Raw genomic sequence first — 13,137 nt, 5'->3', positions numbered from 1 at the left:
ATTGGTGATTATGTTGATAGACTCTTTTCACATTTCTGCAACTTATGCTCTGACTTGTGAGACACAAAGTTGCAGGACATGCGAAATGCCATGTAGCTCTGTGAGACCCAAAGTCGCAGGACATTTGAAAAGCCATGTAGCTCTGTGAGATCCAAAGTCGCAGGACATGTGAAATGCCATATATAATGGTGTCTGACTCAGGATTTAAGCGGTCGATGTCCATAGTTGAGCCAAGGTAGACACTGAAGAGTGAGAGGTGTTATCGAACCAAAACGCTGGGAAAGATTCACCAAAAGGTCGTTGAGAAAGTAAAGGCTATGCTGCAACCAGAGAATGCTGTCAACTCACTTTCATTCACGACTGACTGATGGTCAGGACAAACAGAGCCACTAATGACTCTTACATGCCATTTCATTGACAGCGGATGGACAAGAAGGCAATTGGTGTTGAATACAAAAGTGATGCAAGGATCCCACACTGAGTACAGTAGAGAAATGTTTCTAGGCATGCTTGAAGACTGGGGAATCAACAAAGACAGAGTGATGCTTGTGCTCCTTCCAGACAGCGGTGTAAACATGCGGAAAGGAATGAAGCTTGCTGATGTGTCAGAGTTCAGATGCATGGCACACAACATCCTCCAACTTCTAAATGATGGTCTGTCAAGCCAAAGAGCTTTGATTGATATATGTTTTGAAAAGCATGAAGAGATTAAAAGTGTTCTGCTGGCAAGTCTTTTGAATTCTCGATACAAGAACCATGCTTTCTCTTCTGATGATGTATTGGTCTAGGCAAAACAATGGCTGACAGAAGATATTCAACAGGAGGTACAGAAGGTTCCTGCCAAAAAGTCAAGTCCATAACAGCATTTTTATAATCTGGAATAGCAGCAGGATGCTGCAAAAACAGAAAAATGTCCAAAAAGAAGACAATGAACAGAAGAGAATCTTCTTCATCGTGGTCAAATTTATAGCATGTTCAGTGTTTTATTGGGGGGCAAAGTCGCAGGACATGCGAAATGTTATGTAGCGCTGTGAGAGCCACAGTCGCAGGACATGCAAAATTTCATGTAATGGTGTGAGTCCTAAAGTTGTAGGTCATGCAAAATGACATGCAACTCTATGAAACCGTTTAAGTTCAGGAACTGCTATTTTTCGCTCTCTACATCAAGGGGATGTAGCTCAGTGGTAGAGCGCATGCTTTGCATGTATGAGGCCCCGGGTTCAATCCCCGGCATCTCCATGTTTTGATAGGTGATGCTTACTTGCTGAGCATTGGTGATTATGTTGATAGACTCTTTTCACATTTCTGCAACTTATGCTCTGACTTGTGAGACACAAAGTTGCAGGACAAGCGAAATGCCATGTAGCTCTGTGAGACCCAAAGTCGCAGGACATTTGAAAAGCCATGTAGCTCTGTGAGATCCAAAGTCGCAGGACATGTGAAATGCCATTTATAATGGTGTCTGACTCAGGATTTAAGCGGTCGATGTCCATAGTTGAGCCAAGGTAGACACTGAAGAGTGAGAGGTATTATCGAACCAAAACGCTGGGAAAGATTCACCAAAAGGTCGTTGAGAAAGTAAAGGCTATGCTGCAACCAGAGAATGCTGTCAACTCACTTTCATTCACGACTGACTGATGGTCAGGACAAACAGAGCCACTAATGACTCTTACATGCCATTTCATTGACAGCGGATGGACAAAAAGGCAATTGGTGTTGAATACAAAAGTGATGCAAGGATCCCACACTGAGTACAGTAGAGAAATGTTTCTAGGCATGCTTGAAGACTGGGGAATCAACAAAGACAGAATGATGCTTGTGCTCCTTCCAGACAGCGGTGTAAACATGCGGAAAGGAATGAAGCTTGCTGATGTGTCAGAGTTCAGATGCATGGCACACAACATCCTCCAACTTCTAAATGATGGTCTGTCAAGCCAAAGAGCTTTGATTGATATATGTTTTGAAAAGCATGAAGAGATTAAAAGTGTTGTGCTGGCAAGTCTTTTGAATTCTCGATACAAGAACCATGCTTTCTCTTCTGATGATGTATTGGTCTAGGCAAAACAATGGCTGACAGAAGATATTCAACAGGAGGTACAGAAGGTTCCTGCCAAAAAGTCAAGTCCATAACAGCATTTTTATAATCTGGAATAGCAGCAGGATGCTGCAAAAACAGAAAAATGTCCAAAAAGAAGACAATGAACAGAAGAGAATCTTCTTCATCGTGGTCAAATTTATAGCATGTTCAGTGTTTTATTGGGGGGTAAAGTCACAGGACATGCGAAATGTTATGTAGCGCTGTGAGACCCAAAGTCGCAGGACATGCGAAATTTCATGTAATGGTGTGAGTCCTAAAGTTGTAGGTCATGCAAAATGACATGCAACTCTTTGAAACCGTTTAAGTTCAGGAACTCCTATTTTTCGACCTCTACCTCAAGGGGATGTAGCTCAGTGGTAGAGCGCATGCTTCGCATGTATGAGGCCCCGGGTTCAATCCCCGGCATCTCCATGTTTTGATAGGTGATGCTTACTTGCTGAGCAATGGTGATTATGTTGATAGACTCCTTTCACATTTCTGCAACTTATGCTCTGACTTGTGAGACACAAAGTTGCAGGACATGCGAAATGCCATGTAGCTCTGTGAGACCCAAAGTCGCAGGACATTTGAAAAGCCATGTAGCTCTGTGAGATCCAAAGTCGCAGGACATGTGAAATGCCATGTATAATGGTGTCTGACTCAGGATTTAAGCGGTCGATGTCCATAGTTGAGCCAAGGTAGACACTGAAGAGTGAGAGGTATTATCGAACCAAAACGCTGGGAAAGATTCACCAAAAGGTCGTTGAGAAAGTAAAGGCTATGCTGCAACCAGAGAATGCTGTCAACTCACTTTCATTCATGACTGACTGATGGTCAGGACAAACAGAGCCACTAATGAGACTTACATGCCATTTCATTGACAGCGGATGGACAAAAAGGCAATTGGTGTTGAATACAAAAGTGATGCAAGGATCCCACACTGAGTACAGTAGAGAAATGTTTCTAGGCATGCTTGAAGACTGGGGAATCAACAAAGACAGAGTGATGCTTGTGCTCCTTCCAGACAGCGGTGTAAACATGCGGAAAGGAATGAAGCTTGCTGATGTGTCAGAGCTCAGATGCATGGCACACAACATCCTCCAACTTCTAAATGATGGTCTGTCAAGCCAAAGAGCTTTGATTGATATATGTTTTGAAAAGCATGAAGAGATTAAAAATGTTGTGCTGGCAAGACTTTTGAATTCTCGATACAAGAACCATGCTTTCTCTTCTGATGATGTATTGGTCTAGGCAAAACAATGGCTGACAGAAGATATTCAACAGGAGGTACAGAAGGTTCCTGCCAAAAAGTCAAGTCCAGAACAGCATTTTTATAATCTGGAATAGCAGCAGGATGCTGCAAAAACAGAAAAATGTCCAAAAAGAAGACAATGAACAGAAGAGAATCTTCTTCATCGTGGTCAAATTTATAGCATGTTCAGTGTTTTATTGGGGGGCAACGTCGCAGGACATGCGAAATGTTATGTAGCGCTGTGAGACCCAAAGTCGCAGGACATGCGAAATTTCATGTAATGGTGTGAGTCCTAAAGTTGTGGGTCATGCAAAATGACATGCAACTCTTTGAAACCGTTTAAGTTCAGGAACTGCTATTTTTCGCTATCTACATCAAGGGGATGTAGCTCAGTGGTAGAGCGCATGCTTCGCATGTATAAGGCCCCGGGCTCAATCCCCGGCATCTCCATGTTTTGATAGGTGATGCTTACTTGCTGAGCAATGGTGATTATGTTGATAGACTCTTTTCACATTTCTGCAACTTATGCTCTGACTTGTGAGACAGAAAGTTGCAGGACATGCGAAATGCCATGTAGCTCTGTGAGACCCAAAGTCGCAGGACATTTGAAAAGCCATGTAGCTCTGTGAGATCCAAAGTCGCAGGACATGTGAAATGCCATATATAATGGTGTCTGACTCAGGATTTAAGCGGTCGATGTCCATAGTTGAGCCAAGGTAGACACTGAAGAGTGAGAGGTATTATCGAACCAAAACGCTGGGAAAGATTCACCAAAAGGTCGTTGAGAAAGTAAAGGCTATGCTGCAACCAGAGAATGCTGTCAACTCACTTTCATTCACGACTGACTGATGGTCAGGACAAACAGAGCCACTAATGACTCTTACATGCCATTTCATTGACAGCGGATGGACAAAAAGGCAATTGGTGTTGAATACAAAAGTGATGCAAGGATCCCACACTGAGTACAGTAGAGAAATGTTTCTAGGCATGCTTGAAGACTGGGGAATCAACAAAGACAGAGTGATGCTTGTGCTCCTTCCAGACAGCGGTGTAAACATGCGGAAAGGAATGAAGCTTGCTGATGTGTCAGAGCTCAGATGCATGGCACACAACATCCTCCAACTTCTAAATGATGGTCTGTCAAGCCAAAGAGCTTTGATTGATATATGTTTTGAAAAGCATGAAGAGATTAAAAGTGTTGTGCTGGCAAGTCTTTTGAATTCTCGATACAAGAACCATGCTTTCTCTTCTGATGATGTATTGGTCTAGGCAAAACAATGGCTGACAGAAGATATTCAACAGGAGGTACAGAAGGTTCCTGCCAAAAAGTCAAGTCCAGAACAGCATTTTTATAATCTGGAATAGCAGCAGGATGCTGCAAAAACAGAAAAATGTCCAAAAAGAAGACAATGAACAGAAGAGAATCTTCTTCATCGTGGTCAAATTTATAGCATGTTCAGTGTTTTATTGGGGGGCAAAGTCGCAGGACATGCGAAATGTTATGTAGCGCTGTGAGAGCCAAAGTCGCAGGACATGCAAAATTTCATGTAATGGTGTGAGTCCTAAAGTTGTAGGTCATGCAAAATGACATGCAACTCTATGAAACCGTTTAAGTTCAGGAACTGCTATTTTTCGCTCTCTACATCAAGGGGATGTAGCTCAGTGGTAGAGCGCATGCTTTGCATGTGTGAGGCCCCGGGTTCAATCCCCGGCATCTCCATGTTTTGATAGGTGATGCTTACTTGCTGAGCATTGGTGATTATGTTGATAGACTCTTTTCACATTTCTGCAACTTATGCTCTGACTTGTGAGACACAAAGTTGCAGGACATGCGAAATGCCATGTAGCTCTGTGAGACCCAAAGTCGCAGGACATTTGAAAAGCCATGTAGCTCTGTGAGATCCAAAGTCGCAGGACATGTGAAATGCCATATATAATGGTGTCTGACTCAGGATTTAAGCGGTCGATGTCCATAGTTGAGCCAAGGTAGACACTGAAGAGTGAGAGGTATTATCGAACCAAAACGCTGGGAAAGATTCACCAAAAGGTCGTTGAGAAAGTAAAGGCTATGCTGCAACCAGAGAATGCTGTCAACTCACTTTCATTCACGACTGACTGATGGTCAGGACAAACAGAGCCACTAATGACTCTTACATGCCATTTCATTGACAGCGGATGGACAAAAAGGCAATTGGTGTTGAATACAAAAGTGATGCAAGGATCCCACACTGAGTACAGTAGAGAAATGTTTCTAGGCATGCTTGAAGACTGGGGAATCAACAAAGACAGAGTGATGCTTGTGCTCCTTCCAGACAGCGGTGTAAACATGCGGAAAGGAATGAAGCTTGCTGATGTGTCAGAGTTCAGATGCATGGCACACAACATCCTCCAACTTCTAAATGATGGTCTGTCAAGCCAAAGAGCTTTGATTGATATATGTTTTGAAAAGCATGAAGAGATTAAAAGTGTTCTGCTGGCAAGTCTTTTGAATTCTCGATACAAGAACCATGCTTTCTCTTCTGATGATGTATTGGTCTAGGCAAAACAATGGCTGACAGAAGATATTCAACAGGAGGTACAGAAGGTTCCTGCCAAAAAGTCAAGTCCATAACAGCATTTTTATAATCTGGAATAGCAGCAGGATGCTGCAAAAACAGAAAAATGTCCAAAAAGAAGACAATGAACAGAAGAGAATCTTCTTCATCGTGGTCAAATTTATAGCATGTTCAGTGTTTTATTGGGGGGTAAAGTCACAGGACATGCGAAATGTTATGTAGCGCTGTGAGACCCGAAGTCGCAGGACATGCGAAATTTCATGTAATGGTGTGAGTCCTAAAGTTGTAGGTCATGCAAAATGACTTGCAACTCTTTGAAACCGTTTAAGTTCAGGAACTGCTATTTTTCGTCCTCTACCTCAAGGGGATGTAGCTCAGTGGTAGAGCGCATGCTTCGCATGTATGAGGCCCCGAGTTCAATCCCAGGCATCTCCATGTTTTGATAGGCGATGCTTACTTGCAGAGCAATGGTGATTATGTTGATAGACTCCTTTCACATTTCTGCAACTTATGCTCTGACTTGTGAGACAGAAAGTTGCAGGACATGCGAAATGCCATGTAGCTCTGTGAGACCCAAAGTCGCAGGACATTTGAAAAGCCATGTAGCTCTGTGAGATCCAAAGTCGCAGGACATGTGAAATGCCATGTATAATGGTGTCTGACTCAGGATTTAAGCGGTCGATGTCCATAGTTGAGCCAAGGTAGACACTGAAGAGTGAGAGGTATTATCGAACCAAAACGCTGGGAAAGATTCACCAAAAGGTCGTTGAGAAAGTAAAGGCTATGTTGCAACCAGAGAATGCTGTCAACTCACTTTCATTCACGACTGACTGATGGTCAGGACAAACAGAGCCACTAATGAGTCTTACATGCCATTTCATTGACAGCGGATGGACAAAAAGGCAATTGGTGTTGAATACAAAAGTGATGCAAGGATCCCACACTGAGTACAGTAGAGAAATGTTTCTAGGCATGCTTGAAGACTGGGGAATCAACAAAGACAGAGTGATGCTTGTGCTCCTTCCAGACAACGGTGTAAACATGCGGAAAGGAATGAAGCTTGCTGATGTGTCAGAGCTCAGATGCATGGCACACAACATCCTCCAAATTCTAAATGATGGTCTGTCAAGCCAAAGAGCTTTGATTGATATATGTTTTGAAAAGCATGAAGAGATTAAAAGTGTTGTGCTGGCAAGTCTTTTGAATTCTCGATACAAGAACCATGCTTTCTCTTCTGATGATGTATTGGTCTAGGCAAAACAATGGCTGACAGAAGATATTCAACAGGAGGTACAGAAGGTTCCTGCCAAAAAGTCAAGTCCATAACAGCATTTTTATAATCTGGAATAGCAGCAGGATGCTGCAAAAACAGAAAAATGTCCAAAAAGAAGACAATGAACAGAAGAGAATCTTCTTCATCGTGGTCAAATTTATAGCATGTTCAGTGTTTTATTGGGGGGCAAAGTCGCAGGACATGCGAAATGTTATGTAGCGCTGTGAGAGCCACAGTCGCAGGACATGCAAAATTTCATGTAATGGTGTGAGTCCTAAAGTTGTAGGTCATGCAAAATGACATGCAACTCTATGAAACCGTTTAAGTTCAGGAACTGCTATTTTGCGCTCTCTACATCAAGGGGATGTAGCTCAGTGGTAGAGCGCATGCTTTGCATGTATGAGGCCCCGGGTTCAATCCCCGGCATCTCCATGTTTTGATAGGTGATGCTTACTTGCTGAGCATTGGTGATTATGTTGATAGACTCTTTTCACATTTCTGCAACTTATGCTCTGACTTGTGAGACACAAAGTTGCAGGACATGCGAAATGCCATGTAGCTCTGTGAGACCCAAAGTCGCAGGACATTTGAAAAGCCATGTAGCTCTGTGAGATCCAAAGTCGCAGGACATGTGAAATGCCATTTATAATGGTGTCTGACTCAGGATTTAAGCGGTCGATGTCCATAGTTGAGCCAAGGTAGACACTGAAGAGTGAGAGGTATTATCGAACCAAAACGCTGGGAAAGATTCACCAAAAGGTCGTTGAGAAAGTAAAGGCTATGCTGCAACCAGAGAATGCTGTCAACTCACTTTCATTCACGACTGACTGATGGTCAGGACAAACAGAGCCACTAATGACTCTTACATGCCATTTCATTGACAGCGGATGGACAAAAAGGCAATTGGTGTTGAATACAAAAGTGATGCAAGGATCCCACACTGAGTACAGTAGAGAAATGTTTCTAGGCATGCTTGAAGACTGGGGAATCAACAAAGACAGAATGATGCTTGTGCTCCTTCCAGACAGCGGTGTAAACATGCGGAAAGGAATGAAGCTTGCTGATGTGTCAGAGTTCAGATGCATGGCACACAACATCCTCCAACTTCTAAATGATGGTCTGTCAAGCCAAAGAGCTTTGATTGATATATGTTTTGAAAAGCATGAAGAGATTAAAAGTGTTCTGCTGGCAAGTCTTTTGAATTCTCGATACAAGAACCATGCTTTCTCTTCTGATGATGTATTGGTCTAGGCAAAACAATGGCTGACAGAAGATATTCAACAGGAGGTACAGAAGGTTCCTGCCAAAAAGTCAAGTCCATAACAGCATTTTTATAATCTGGAATAGCAGCAGGATGCTGCAAAAACAGAAAAATGTCCAAAAAGAAGACAATGAACAGAAGAGAATCTTCTTCATCGTGGTCAAATTTATAGCATGTTCAGTGTTTTATTGGGGGGTAAAGTCACAGGACATGCGAAATGTTATGTAGCGCTGTGAGACCCAAAGTCGCAGGACATGCGAAATTTCATGTAATGGTGTGAGTCCTAAAGTTGTAGGTCATGCAAAATGACATGCAACTCTTTGAAACCGTTTAAGTTCAGGATCTCCTATTTTTCGACCTCTACCTCAAGGGGATGTAGCTCAGTGGTAGAGCGCATGCTTCGCATGTATGAGGCCCCGGGTTCAATCCCCGGCATCTCCATGTTTTGATAGGTGATGCTTACTTGCTGAGCAATGGTGATTATGTTGATAGACTCCTTTCACATTTCTGCAACTTATGCTCTGACTTGTGAGACACAAAGTTGCAGGACATGCGAAATGCCATGTAGCTCTGTGAGACCCAAAGTCGCAGGACATTTGAAAAGCCATGTAGCTCTGTGAGATCCAAAGTCGCAGGACATGTGAAATGCCATGTATAATGGTGTCTGACTCAGGATTTAAGCGGCCGATGTCCATAGTTGAGCCAAGGTAGACACTGAAGAGTGAGAGGTATTATCGAACCAAAACGCTGGGAAAGATTCACCAAAAGGTCATTGAGAAAGTAAAGGCTATGCTGCAACCAGAGAATGCTGTCAACTCACTTTCATTCATGACTGACTGATGGTCAGGACAAACAGAGCCACTAATGAGACTTACATGCCATTTCATTGACAGCGGATGGACAAAAAGGCAATTGGTGTTGAATACAAAAGTGATGCAAGGATCCCACACTGAGTACAGTAGAGAAATGTTTCTAGGCATGCTTGAAGACTGGGGAATCAACAAAGACAGAGTGATGCTTGTGCTCCTTCCAGACAGCGGTGTAAACATGCGGAAAGGAATGAAGCTTGCTGATGTGTCAGAGCTCAGATGCATGGCACACAACATCCTCCAACTTCTAAATGATGGTCTGTCAAGCCAAAGAGCTTTGATTGATATATGTTTTGAAAAGCATGAAGAGATTAAAAATGTTGTGCTGGCAAGACTTTTGAATTCTCGATACAAGAACCATGCTTTCTCTTCTGATGATGTATTGGTCTAGGCAAAACAATGGCTGACAGAAGATATTCAACAGGAGGTACAGAAGGTTCCTGCCAAAAAGTCAAGTCCAGAACAGCATTTTTATAATCTGGAATAGCAGCAGGATGCTGCAAAAACAGAAAAATGTCCAAAAAGAAGACAATGAACAGAAGAGAATCTTCTTCATCGTGGTCAAATTTATAGCATGTTCAGTGTTTTATTGGGGGGCAACGTCGCAGGACATGCGAAATGTTATGTAGCGCTGTGAGACCCAAAGTCGCAGGACATGCGAAATTTCATGTAATGGTGTGAGTCCTAAAGTTGTGGGTCATGCAAAATGACATGCAACTCTTTGAAACCGTTTAAGTTCAGGAACTGCTATTTTTCGCTATCTACATCAAGGGGATGTAGCTCAGTGGTAGAGCGCATGCTTCGCATGTATAAGGCCCCGGGCTCAATCCCCGGCATCTCCATGTTTTGATAGGTGATGCTTACTTGCTGAGCAATGGTGATTATGTTGATAGACTCTTTTCACATTTCTGCAACTTATGCTCTGACTTGTGAGACAGAAAGTTGCAGGACATGCGAAATGCCATGTAGCTCTGTGAGACCCAAAGTCGCAGGACATTTGAAAAGCCATGTAGCTCTGTGAGATCCAAAGTCGCAGGACATGTGAAATGCCATATATAATGGTGTCTGACTCAGGATTTAAGCGGTCGATGTCCATAGTTGAGCCAAGGTAGACACTGAAGAGTGAGAGGTATTATCGAACCAAAACGCTGGGAAAGATTCACCAAAAGGTCGTTGAGAAAGTAAAGGCTATGCTGCAACCAGAGAATGCTGTCAACTCACTTTCATTCACGACTGACTGATGGTCAGGACAAACAGAGCCACTAATGACTCTTACATGCCATTTCATTGACAGCGGATGGACAAAAAGGCAATTGGTGTTGAATACAAAAGTGATGCAAGGATCCCACACTGAGTACAGTAGAGAAATGTTTCTAGGCATGCTTGAAGACTGGGGAATCAACAAAGACAGAGTGATGCTTGTGCTCCTTCCAGACAGCGGTGTAAACATGCGGAAAGGAATGAAGCTTGCTGATGTGTCAGAGCTCAGATGCATGGCACACAACATCCTCCAACTTCTAAATGATGGTCTGTCAAGCCAAAGAGCTTTGATTGATATATGTTTTGAAAAGCATGAAGAGATTAAAAGTGTTGTGCTGGCAAGTCTTTTGAATTCTCGATACAAGAACCATGCTTTCTCTTCTGATGATGTATTGGTCTAGGCAAAACAATGGCTGACAGAAGATATTCAACAGGAGGTACAGAAGGTTCCTGCCAAAAAGTCAAGTCCAGAACAGCATTTTTATAATCTGGAATAGCAGCAGGATGCTGCAAAAACAGAAAAATGTCCAAAAAGAAGACAATGAACAGAAGAGAATCTTCTTCATCGTGGTCAAATTTATAGCATGTTCAGTGTTTTATTGGGGGGCAAAGTCGCAGGACATGCGAAATGTTATGTAGCGCTGTGAGAGCCAAAGTCGCAGGACATGCAAAATTTCATGTAATGGTGTGAGTCCTAAAGTTGTAGGTCATGCAAAATGACATGCAACTCTATGAAACCGTTTAAGTTCAGGAACTGCTATTTTTCGCTCTCTACATCAAGGGGATGTAGCTCAGTGGTAGAGCGCATGCTTTGCATGTGTGAGGCCCCGGGTTCAATCCCCGGCATCTCCATGTTTTGATAGGTGATGCTTACTTGCTGAGCATTGGTGATTATGTTGATAGACTCTTTTCACATTTCTGCAACTTATGCTCTGACTTGTGAGACACAAAGTTGCAGGACATGCGAAATGCCATGTAGCTCTGTGAGACCCAAAGTCGCAGGACATTTGAAAAGCCATGTAGCTCTGTGAGATCCAAAGTCGCAGGACATGTGAAATGCCATATATAATGGTGTCTGACTCAGGATTTAAGCGGTGGATGTCCATAGTTGAGCCAAGGTAGACACTGAAGAGTGAGAGGTATTATCGAACCAAAACGCTGGGAAAGATTCACCAAAAGGTCGTTGAGAAAGTAAAGGCTATGCTGCAACCAGAGAATGCTGTCAACTCACTTTCATTCACGACTGACTGATGGTCAGGACAAACAGAGCCACTAATGACTCTTACATGCCATTTCATTGACAGCGGATGGACAAAAAGGCAATTGGTGTTGAATACAAAAGTGATGCAAGGATCCCACACTGAGTACAGTAGAGAAATGTTTCTAGGCATGCTTGAAGACTGGGGAATCAACAAAGACAGAGTGATGCTTGTGCTCCTTCCAGACAGCGGTGTAAACATGCGGAAAGGAATGAAGCTTGCTGATGTGTCAGAGTTCAGATGCATGGCACACAACATCCTCCAACTTCTAAATGATGGTCTGTCAAGCCAAAGAGCTTTGATTGATATATGTTTTGAAAAGCATGAAGAGATTAAAAGTGTTCTGCTGGCAAGTCTTTTGAATTCTCGATACAAGAACCATGCTTTCTCTTCTGATGATGTATTGGTCTAGGCAAAACAATGGCTGACAGAAGATATTCAACAGGAGGTACAGAAGGTTCCTGCCAAAAAGTCAAGTCCATAACAGCATTTTTATAATCTGGAATAGCAGCAGGATGCTGCAAAAACAGAAAAATGTCCAAAAAGAAGACAATGAACAGAAGAGAATCTTCTTCATCGTGGTCAAATTTATAGCATGTTCAGTGTTTTATTGGGGGGTAAAGTCACAGGACATGCGAAATGTTATGTAGCGCTGTGAGACCCGAAGTCGCAGGACATGCGAAATTTCATGTAATGGTGTGAGTCCTAAAGTTGTAGGTCATGCAAAATGACTTGCAACTCTTTGAAACCGTTTAAGTTCAGGAACTGCTATTTTTCGTCCTCTACCTCAAGGGGATGTAGCTCAGTGGTAGAGCGCATGCTTCGCATGTATGAGGCCCCGAGTTCAATCCCAGGCATCTCCATGTTTTGATAGGCGATGCTTACTTGCAGAGCAATGGTGATTATGTTGATAGACTCCTTTCACATTTCTGCAACTTATGCTCTGACTTGTGAGACAGAAAGTTGCAGGACATGCGAAATGCCATGTAGCTCTGTGAGACCCAAAGTCGCAGGACATTTGAAAAGCCATGTAGCTCTGTGAGATCCAAAGTCGCAGGACATGTGAAATGCCATGTATAATGGTGTCTGACTCAGGATTTAAGCGGTCGATGTCCATAGTTGAGCCAAGGTAGACACTGAAGAGTGAGAGGTATTATCGAACCAAAACGCTGGGAAAGATTCACCAAAAGGTCGTTGAGAAAGTAAAGGCTATGTTGCAACCAGAGAATGCTGTCAACTCACTTTCATTCACGACTGACTGATGGTCAGGACAAACAGAGCCACTAATGAGTCTTACATGCCATTTCATTGACAGCGGATGGACAAAAAGG

This window comes from Pelophylax lessonae (genome assembly GCF_965119305.1).
Source record: "Pelophylax lessonae genome assembly, chromosome: 3".
Taxonomy (NCBI): Eukaryota; Metazoa; Chordata; class Amphibia; order Anura; family Ranidae; genus Pelophylax; species Pelophylax lessonae.
The sequence above is the reverse complement of the archived record's forward strand: the minus strand, read 5'-3'. Positions refer to the sequence as shown.